The 10,514-nt window shown below is 50.3% G+C and overlaps 1 long non-coding RNA gene across 1 annotated transcript; it reads left to right on the top strand.

Moving 5' to 3' along the window:
- The first annotated feature begins 8,223 nt into the window (after nucleotides 1-8,223).
- On the top strand, nucleotides 8,224-10,221 carry LOC122171704. Its single transcript, XR_006172075.1, has 3 exons — nucleotides 8,224-9,314; nucleotides 9,409-9,622; nucleotides 9,839-10,221. It is a non-coding gene; the product is annotated as an uncharacterized LOC122171704 (long non-coding RNA).
- The last annotated feature ends 293 nt before the right edge of the window (nucleotides 10,222-10,514 follow it).

Below are 10,514 nucleotides of genomic sequence, written 5' to 3' on the forward strand. Positions count from 1 at the left end.
GCGGCGCGGAGGCGGGCGCATGCGCGGTGCGGCGCGGAGGCGGGCGCATGCGCGGTGCGGCGCGGAGGCGGGCGCCGCTGCCCGCCAGTGCCTTGTCCGCGAATGTCCGCGCTGTTCGTGTTCTACTGCCGCTGCGAGGGCTTCTAAACGGGTGGGGGACGGTGCAGGTCTAGGGGGAGATATCTGCTAGTCCAGCGCTGGGGCGAGTAAATTGGATGTCATGGGGCGCTCAGAGGCAGCTGTGAGCCATACCGTTCCCGTGTGGGCTCGGGCATGAAGCGGTGGAAATGTATGAAGGGCATCCTGGATTAGAAGGGGAGATTATCGCTGAGCCGGCAGTCCAAGAATCGGCTGTTTGCCCGTACCCGCAGTCGTTTGTCGAAACTGTTGCTGTGTTTAAGTTGGGTGCATGCCCCTTATTGCTTGGGGGACTGATCGCCATCGAATACGGCGGATTAGCTGCACAGAGAGGTTAAAACGCCACTGCCGCATTTCTACGCGCATGCGTTTTACTGTTTGCAGGACTAAGTAAGAGGCATTGGCAGTTCTGCGCATTGACCACGAGGGGGCAGCAGAGACCACGGAAAGAACTTTTCGAGGGGATTGACGGGGGGGCCCGCGGCGGAGTCCGTGGAGGTTTGCTGTGTCTGCCTTGTGATGACGGGGGAGTAACACGAAGGTAGAAGTGGAGGGGGGGAAGACAAAGAAAACAGAGGGAAACTACTCCTAAGCCAGAAAAGTTGTGTTAAATGCTTATGAATAGGTATAAAAAAAAAGAGGTGGTTTTTTTTTTTTGTTTTTTTGGTTTTTTTTTACTTTTTAAATTTTTGCCGGTATCTGTTGCATTGTCTTTAAATATTCACATACTGAAATGTAACTTCTCAGCACGTTTAATGATAACGAAATTAAAGCACGGAGGCAGAAAGCACAGGGCTATGTTGATGTTCACACAGTCTCAATCGTGCTTTAATGCCAATGTCACTTACCATGGGGTTGAGGATGGGGACAGGGATGCCTGGAGTCCAGGGAGAAGTTGATGGCCATGTGCAGTAAGGTGATGGTGTTCTCTGGCATGGCTATGACAGTGGGGTCACCTAATTGTGGTGCACCCCACAAGTGGGGTTCACTGTCCCCAAAATGGGGCTTGTGCCCCATGCACGTGGGCAAGTTGTATGGGGAGTGCATTCTGGAGATGGTTTGTCTTTTCTCCAAATCTGCAGTGACTTCAGCAATCCTGCGTCATGCTGCAACAGAAATGGGGCACTGCAGTACATCAGCGATCTCTGATTCGAGGAGCGCAGGGGCTGCACGAAGTACGCACATTGCAGCCTCCCTGTTTCTTTGGGATTGATGTTTGAGCCAAAAGGCCACATGTTGCCGTACAGGCAGGTGCTGGGTTCACCCACTGAGGACGCCAAATACTAAAATAATTTCACAATGGTCTTTAATTGCTGTGCAAATAGATGACACGCATTTCTCCCTGGGGAGGCGTAAGCTGGCCCCAGCAGTTTGGCAGACAGTACTCGTCCCATTCACACCAGTAATCTCAGCCCTTTTGCAGCACATGCAGCTTCTCAGCATCTTGCTGTATCAGTATTGAAATCCGTGCTCTCCTATCTATTAGAAATTTGTGGAGTGTCTATGGGTGAGGATCAGGGGGAAGACCTGTGGGGGAGACGTCGTAATTGGAGTCTGTTATAGACCACCAAATCAGGATGAGAAGATGGACAAAGCGTTTTACAAGCAGCTTGCGGAAGTCGTGCAGTCGCCAGCATTTGTGGGGGATTTCAACTTCCCTGATATATGTTGGAAATATAACATGGCACAAAGAAAACAGTCCAAGAGGTTTCTAGAGTGTGTGGAAGATAGCTTCCTTACACAGCTGGTACGAGAGCCTACCAGGGGTGGTGCCCTGGTAGCTCTACCTGCTCTTTGCTAACAAAGAAGGACTGGTAGGTGATGTGAAGGTTGGAGACTGTCTAGGGCAGAGCGACCATGAAATTGTAGAGTTCTCTATTCTTGGAGATGTCAGAAGGGTGACTACCAAAGCTACTATCTTGAACTTCAAGAGGGCGGACTTTGACCTGGTCAGGACGCTTGTAGCACGGGTCCCTTGGGAGTCGCTCATTAAGGGTAAAGGGGTCCAGGAAGCCTGGGCACTCCTCAAGGTGGAAATCTTAAAGGCGCAAAAACAGGCTGTCCCTGAATACCGTAAGGCGAGCTGTAGGGGGAGAAGACCGGTGTGGATGAGCTGGGAATTACTGTCAAGACTCAGGAAGAAAAAGAGAGTCTATGTCCTGTGGAAGAAGGGACAGGCTACTAGGGGAGATTACAAGGAAGTTGCTAAGGTATGCAGGGAGGAAGTCCGGAAGGTGATCGCTAAGCCGCTCTCAGCTATCTACCAGCGCTCCTGGTTGACTGGAGAGGTACCAGAGGAGTGGAGGCTTGCTGATGTGACTCCCATCTACAAGAAGGGCCGTAAGGAGGATCCGGGGAACTACAGGCCTGTCAGCCTGACATCAGTGCCAGGGAAGGTCATGGAACAAATCCTCCTGTGAGAGATCACACAGCTTGTCCACAGGATCAGACCCAGCCAGCATGGGTTCATGAAAGGCAGGTCGTGTTTGACCAACCTCATCTCCTTCTACGACTGGGTGACCAGACTGGTAGATGAGGGAAAGGCAGTTGATGTAGTCTACCTAGACTTCAGCAAAGCCTTTGACATGGTCTCTCACAGTATCCTTCTGCGGAAACTGGCTGCCCGTGGTTTGGACAGTTTTACCCTCCATTGGATAAGGAACTGACTGGAAGGCCATGCTCAACGGGTGGTGGTCAATGGAGTGAAGTCTAGCTGGAGACCTGTTACAAGTGGTGTCCCCCAGGGGTCGGTACTGGGGCCCATCCTGTTTAATATCTTCATTGACGACTTAGATGAAGGGATTGAGTGTACCCTGAGTAAGTTTGTAGATGACACCAAGTTGGGAGGTTGTGTCGATATGCCTGAGGGCAGGGAGGCCCTGCAGAGGGATCTAGATAAGCTGGATCGCTGGGCTGAGATGAATGGGATGAGGTTTAATAAGGCCAAGTGTCGGGTTCTGCACTTTGGCCACAACAATCCCATGCAGCATTACAGGCTTGGGGATGAGTGGTTGGATGATTGTGAAGAGGAAAGGGACCTGGGGGTGTTGGTTGATGCTCGGCTAAACATGAGCCGACAGTGTGCCCAGGTGGCCAAGAGGGCCAACGGCATCCTGGCCTGCATTAGAAATAGTGTGGCCAGCAGGAGCAGGGAGGTGATCATCCCCCTGTACTCAGCACTGGTGAGGCCGCACCTCGAGTATTGTGTTCACTTTTGGGCCCCTCACTACAAGTAAGACATTGAGGCCCTGGAACGTGTCCAGAGAAGGGCAATGAAACTGGTGAGGGGTCTGGAGCACAAGTCTTGTGAGGAGTGGCTGAGGGAGCTGGGATTGTTCAGTCTGGAGAAGAGGAGCTCAGGGGAGACCTCATTGCACTCTACAACTTCCTGAAGGGAGGTTGTGGTGCAAAAGGGTCTGGTCTCTTCTCCCAGGCAAATAGTAGGACCCGAGGAAACGGCAAGAAGTTGTACCAGAGGAGGTTTAGGTTGGATATTAGGAGAAACTTTTTCTCTCAAAGGGTGGTCAGGCACTGGAATGGCTGCCCAGGGAGGTGGTGGAGTCGCCGTCCCTGGCAGTGTTCAAGAGGCACCTGGATGAGGAGCTACGAGAGATGGTTTAGTAGCTTGTGGTACTAATAGGAATGGGAGGGTGGTTGGACTAGATGATCTTGCAGGTCGTTTCCAACCTTGTGATTCTGTGAATTTCACCAATTGCCATTGAGAACAGACTCAATGGAATGGAATCAAAATATGTGGGCCATCCTAGGTCGTTCATCGATAAAGCTATAAAGCTCCCCTTGCCGGACAGGCAGACCCAATTGGCTGCTGGTTTTTTTTTTCGTTTTTTTTTTTTTTTTTTTTTTCTTAATGCTTTTATGGGAACTTTGAGATCACAGCCTGAAGCAGTGATGGAGCACCTGGTGAGGGGTGCAGCCCTGCGAGCACAGGTGGAAGCAACGCAGCCATGGGACCAGATAGGGCTGAGTCTGGCTCCACCCACCCTCACCTCATTTGAAAGCTGGCAGCCCTACAGGCAACGTCTCTTCTTGGTGATCCCAATCCCCCCCGGGGAGTTGTTGGGTGAGCTCTGGTTCTTGGAAAGAGGTCAGTGATTCTTTCTTTATTGCGGGGTTTTGATCTCTCCCTTTCTGTGGAGATCGTAAGCTGGTTTAGAGTAGTTCTATCTGCTTTGCCTGTCTTTATGATGCCTTTCAATTGTTTTCTGAGGGAAGTGAAGGGGCTATCTCCCTTTCTCTGAACTGGTAATGCAGGGAATGATGTGCGTTCCTTTCTTTTGTTCTCATCTGTTTCTGGAATGCACCAATCAGCCCCGAGGTGACGTTGGTTGGCTGACTGAGCATTGCAACTTTGGAAATGCCTGGAGCTGATGCACTTTTCTATAAAAGGATTCTGTGTTCTCCAGATCTTCTTTACAACTCTTTTTAAACTCAATACCTTCTCATGAAGTCTCTGTTCCCTCTTCTGTGATTCTCATTGCAGGATCTCCAATCTGGGCCTCCAAACTTGGTTTGTCTGCTACCATGTTGTCCCAACCCATTTTATGCTACGTACCCACTGTGTCCTCGCATCCTACCTGTGTCTTTGTGTCCTCCATGTGTCCTCTGCCCGCGTCCCCTCTGTGTCTCCTGTGCCACATATTAATTCCACTCATGCTGAGTGTTGCTTAAGAGCACATATTTAAATTATGTTCTGTGTCTCTTTGGACTCGTTCTGTTTTGTGGCTCGATGGGGTTTAAGGGTTTCTGGGGCTCCTCTGGTTAGTGGTTTAAGCACTGTGAAATCTGTGGAGCAGGCAATGGAGCCCCTCATGAGCCCCCTGTTCAATGCATCACTTGTATGCAGGTGGGTTTTGTGATGGCTGTGGGAAGCTCACTTGAAGGTGGAGTGGGGGTCACAAGGGGCTCCCTGGGGTCTGTTCTTCCAGCCCAACAAGCGATGTGACTGGTGATAGAGTGCGGTGCATCCATCAGGCTGGGACTTGAGCTTAAGAAAATCTCTGGGCCCCAGTGGCCGTTTTCTTCATCCTCATATAGCGCAAGACAATCTCCACTACTTGAGCACACTGAACACAAGTGTTCTGTTCCTGTTTTGTTTGGTTCTCTCTTAGATCTCCCTTACAAATTTGTCAGTAGTAACAGATGCCAGGGCATAGAGCTCAGAGCATGCTGTGGCTGACCACCCTGGGGTCTTATGTTTTTTTCTGTTTCATGCAGATCTTGCTTTGTATTTATAGGAAACGTATTTATAGGAAAGGTTGTCCTCTTCTGGACCACTTTGTCAGGATCAGCCCAGATCTGCATCCCAATTGTCAGGGGATGCTCTTGGTTTCCTAATCTGTATGATACCCAGCCCCCCCACCCTCCTCCCTTCTTCCTTCCATTCCCTGACTCCCATTAAAACTCCCATTGAATAGCTAGCTCTGCAGCTACGGGACCCAACAGTGTGATAAAACAAGGCCTCTGGTCTGCTGAATACTGGGACTGTCATGGAGAGGCTCTGTGGCCGACGTGGATCTTCCTGGTTGGACTGCTTGGTGAGTTTCCTGGAGCTGTTGAGCACTCAGGCTTCCCCGCCTGCCCTGATTGCTCACCAGGCCATCGATGTCCTTTGTGCCGTTGTGCCTCACGGCTTCAGGTATTGTGCCATAGACTCCTTAGAGTCGGAAGGGTCCGTTTGTGATGATCTAGTGCGACTCCCCACAAGGAACAGGGACATCCACAGCTCGATCGGGCTGCCCAGGGCCTGATCCTGCCTCACCTTGGAAGGGACGGGGCATCCACCGCCTCTCTGTGCAGCCTGTTCCACTGCCCAGAATTGCAGAATGTCCCGGCTTGGAAGGGACCTTGAGGCCCACAAGTCTCCAGCCCCCCGCCAACGCAGGGCCACCAACCTCCCCATTTCACAGCAGCCCAGGCTGCCCAGGGCCCCATCCAACCTGGCCTTGAACACCTCCAGGGATGGACAAGGCATCCACAGCCTCTCTGGGCAGCTGTTCCAGCACCTCACCGCTCTCACAGCACAGAACTTCCCCCTGACATCCAACCTCAATCTCCCCTCCCTCAACTTAAAACCATTTCCCTTTGTCTTTTGCTGTAAAAAGATATTTTCCTTACATCTAATCTAAGTTTTCCCTTCTTCTTTCCTTTAACTCCCCTTTAGGTATTGAAAGGCTGTTACCAGGTCGCCTCAGAGCCTTCGCTTCTCTGTGCTGAACAGCCCCAGCTCTCTCAGCCTGTCCTTGGAGGAGAGCTGTTTGATCCCTTGGTTCTGGTTTTTTTTTTTTTTTTTTTTTTTTTTTTTTTTTTTTTTGTGGCCATCCTCTGATGCGGTCCAACAGGTCCATGTCTCTTCTGCACTGAGGACTCTACATCCTGACACAATCTCTAGATGTGGGATTGTGCAGAATATGGACTCAGATAAGGGAAGCCTCTTTTCTTCACAGGTCCTACAGGAGCTGATGAGAACTTCAGAAATAAAGTGGGAGCTCCATACCCTCCTTCTTCAGGGAAAGTAGGATGAATCAATCAGATGCTGAAAAAGCACTCAAAATTGGTTTTAGAGACCAAATTACCATGGACAAAGTGTTTGCCTGTAGCCCTTGTCAGAATACGAACCACTCACAGAAAAGGCTTAGGAGTATCACCATACGAAGTGCTGTTTGGGTTGCTGTACTTGGGAATGGTGAGATGCCTGCTCTTGAAACCAAGGGTTTCTTCACAACTGTGTACTCGGGTTGTCTGCTGCTCTGTTATCCCTTAAGGAATGTGGACTGTTGGCTCAAACTCCACCTCTGGAATTTCCAGTGCACTCATCCCGTGTTGGAGGCTGGTCCTAATATGCATCTGGAAGGAATCAAGGCTTCAGCCTGAGTGGGATGGAATGGACCATTTCAGGTACTGCAGTGGGTGTCGCCTACCTTGACTTTGGCAATGTTTTGTTACAGTCTCCCACAACATCCTGGTAATGAAGCTGAGAAAGTGTGGGATAGATGAGTGGATGATGAGGTGGGCTGAGAACTGGTTTACTGGCTGAGCTCAGTGGTGGTGATTGGTGGCTGGAGAGCTGTGAGTGGCGGTGCTCCTGGGGGTTGGTGCTGGGTCTGGTTGTGAAAGGTAGATTGTGTTTTTGCTGTCAAAGCTTTTAGTATTTTCTGTATGTAGTACTGGCTTTACTGAACTTAGAGCCCTCTTGTGAAAAAGCTGTTTGCCTTCCACTAAGAAAGTTGCTGAGCAGAGTTAAAAAAAAGTTAAAGATTCAGGGTGTTCGGACTGGGGTGGAATTGAGCCAGGCACAAAATAAGGCAAATATGCAGGGTGGAGAGAGAGAGAGAGAGAGAGAGAGCTCAGCACAGCACAGAACAAATGTGCTCACTCTTGGAAATATGGCCCTCGTATCTTCATGGAGAAGTGCAAAACATACCAAAAACAGCAGGTTGGTAATGGACCTTATGTGGAACTACATCATAGCAACAGCATAGGTGAGATTGTGAGCCTAGACGCTCAACCAATGAGCGCCAGGAGAGCATTGCCTGCGTCGGGTTCAGAGTACAGAACAGGATGAATTTCACTGACCGATGTGCAATTTTTCCCTTATTAGCAGGGAGCGTGTGCCTGTTATTGCAATAACGAATAAACTTTGCTGCTGCCACTAAGATCCTTGCCTAACCTAAAATTGGTGACTTTGAGTATTTCTCACAAGGTCTTGTTCAATATCTTTGTCAACAACCTTGACGAGGAGATAGTGTTCACGTGTATGCGAACTGCTGAGTCACGGCCTGAACCTCTGATTGATCACCTGAGGCGAGCTATGAGCCAGCCATAGGAGCACAGGTGAAGGCAATTCAGCTGTGCTGCCGGAAGGGGTGGAGCCAGGCTGCACCCCTCCTAGGCCTGTTTAAGAGCTGGCTACCAGAGGGGAAGGATCTCTTCTGGAGATCACCTCTATTGGTGTTTTGTTGCGAGCCCAGCCGAAGGGTAAGCCTTCCATTTTATTCTCTTTTGTTATCATTGTCCACTTTGCCTAACTCTCTTGATTATATTGTGATTGCAGCATCTTGATATCCATTGATTATACATCACCCTTAGCAAGTACACTGATGAGACAAAGCTGGGAGAGAAGTGGTTGGCACGCCAAAAGGCTGTGCTGCCATTCAGCAAGACCTGGACAGGATGGTGAGCTGGGCAGAAACAAACCAGATGAGGTGGAACAAAAGCAAGTGTAGAGTCTTGCACCTGGGAAGGAATAACTGCAAATATCAGTAGAGCTTAGGATGTGACCGGCTGGAGAGGAGCTCTGCAGAGAAGGACCTGGGGGTGCTGGTGGACGACAGGTCGGCCATGAGCCAGCAGTGTGCCATGCTGGCCAAGAAGACCAATGGCATCCTGGGGTGCTTTAAAAGGAGTGCCGCCAGCTGAGCAAGGGAGGTGATCCCCGCTCTCTGCTCTGCCCTGGTCAGGCCTCACCTGCAGTACTGCATCCAGTTCTGGGCTCCCTTCCTGGTACAGAAATGACAAGGATCTCCTGGAGAGAGTCCAACAGAAGGCCAGGAAGATGATAAAGGGCTTGGAGCATCTCCTCAGTATGGAAAGGCTGGGGGACCTGGGTCTGTTCAGCCTTGAGGAAAGAAGACTGAGAGCAGATCTGATTAATGCTTATGTATTTGTTAAGTGTGGGAGTCCAAAGGACACAGATCTCTTGTCAGCGATCTGTGGGGACAGGAGAAGGGGAAATGGCCACAAACTGGAGCACAGGAAGTTCTGCACCAAAATGCAAAGGATCTTCACGGTGAGGATGATGGAGCGCTGGAACAGGCTGCCCAGGGAGGCTGTGGATTCATCTTCTCTGGAGATATTCCAGAACCACCTGGACACCCACCTGTGCAGCATGCTGTAGGGAGCCCGTTTTGCAGGGAGCTTGGACTCAATGATCACTGGGGGTCCCCTGCAACCCCAATTCTGTGGTCCTGTGATTTTAATTCTTGCTTCTTGCAGCGATGCAGTGTTTCAGAAGGGAGAAAAGCACGGCAGGCGTAAACTGGATTTCTGTGGTTGGTGAAGCTGTGCTGAGAAGTGGGCTGACTGCTGCCCCTGGAAATGAGTCTGCAGACTTTGCACCCAGAGGAATGACTTTTCCCTGCAGGTTGGGCTTGTCTAAGGTAGGTCACTACTAGGTGAGCTTCTGCTTTAAAACATCAAATTGTACAAATAAGGAAACTTCAAAAGCAAGATTGCCAATTCTTTTTTACATAGGTGATTTTTTTCACGAGGAAAGATTTGAAATGCTGTTTGCTAATGGAAGATGGAGAGAGGAAAATCAAGTCGAAGGCACGCTGTGCATAGCCAGCACATAGCATCTGCACCGCTCTCCCCCTGCACAAAGGAGGAGCAACTCAGCAAGCTTGGCCTGGGCCAGGAAGGCAGCATACAAACATCTGGACCAACCCCAACAGAGCTGCTTCTGCAGGTTGGTTGTCTTGCACTGTGTGTCTGCCATCCTGTTGCTCTGGGGTAGATTTGTTCATGTTCAGCTCATGGATCTGAGGTCTGAGTTTAAGGCTGTGGGCATCGTCCAGGAGTTGGGGTAGGGTACGAGGCAAGGAAAATTGGGGTAAGAGAATGAGGCTTAGGACCAGGAACCTCTTCCATCACTATTAGCTCTTGCTGTTCTTTTTTTGCGTAGGAATCCATGTGGGTTTTTTAATGAAGAACAAACTCGTGCAGCTTGTGAGTGAATTCATTCACGCATGTTAATCGTTGTTCTTCTCTACGTGGAGCTGCAATTGCGATGGATGCTTGTGGTCTGATGTGCAGCCCCCTCTGATGTGCTTAGATGAGCCAAGTTTGCAAGGCCTGGCTCTCAGTTGGTGAGTTGTGCCCAAGGTCAGAGAGGTGACTCTTGTCAGCTTTGAGATGCATCTTCCAGTTGCACACTGTGTTCTTCCTGTTGCGTTGAGCTCTTGAGCTCCAGCCCTAAGTGAGGATGCAAGCGCTACCGCGGAAGGGATGGTTGAGATTGGAAGTGCAGGGCAAAGGGCTGGAGCCAGCAGGAGCAGGGATGTGATCATCCCCTGTACTCAGCTCTGGTGAGCCCTCACCTTGAGTGCTGTGTTCAGTTCTGGGTCCCTCACTACATGAAAGACATTGGAACCCTGAAATGTGTCCAGAGAAGAGCAGTGAAGCTGTGAGGAGTGTAGAGCACAAGTGTTATGGGGAGGCAGCTGAGGGAATGGGGATTATTTAGTCTGGGGAAGAGGAGGCTCAGGGCAGACCTTATTCCTCTCTACAGTTAGCTGAAGAGAGGTCATGTCGAGGTAGGGCTCATCCTCTTCTCCCATGTAAGCAGCGATAGGACTGGG

Source organism: Centrocercus urophasianus, unplaced genomic scaffold (genome assembly GCF_019232065.1).
Source record: "Centrocercus urophasianus isolate 14NV4802_14NV808 unplaced genomic scaffold, USGS_Curo_1.0 seq_923, whole genome shotgun sequence".
Classification (NCBI taxonomy): domain Eukaryota; kingdom Metazoa; phylum Chordata; class Aves; order Galliformes; family Phasianidae; genus Centrocercus; species Centrocercus urophasianus.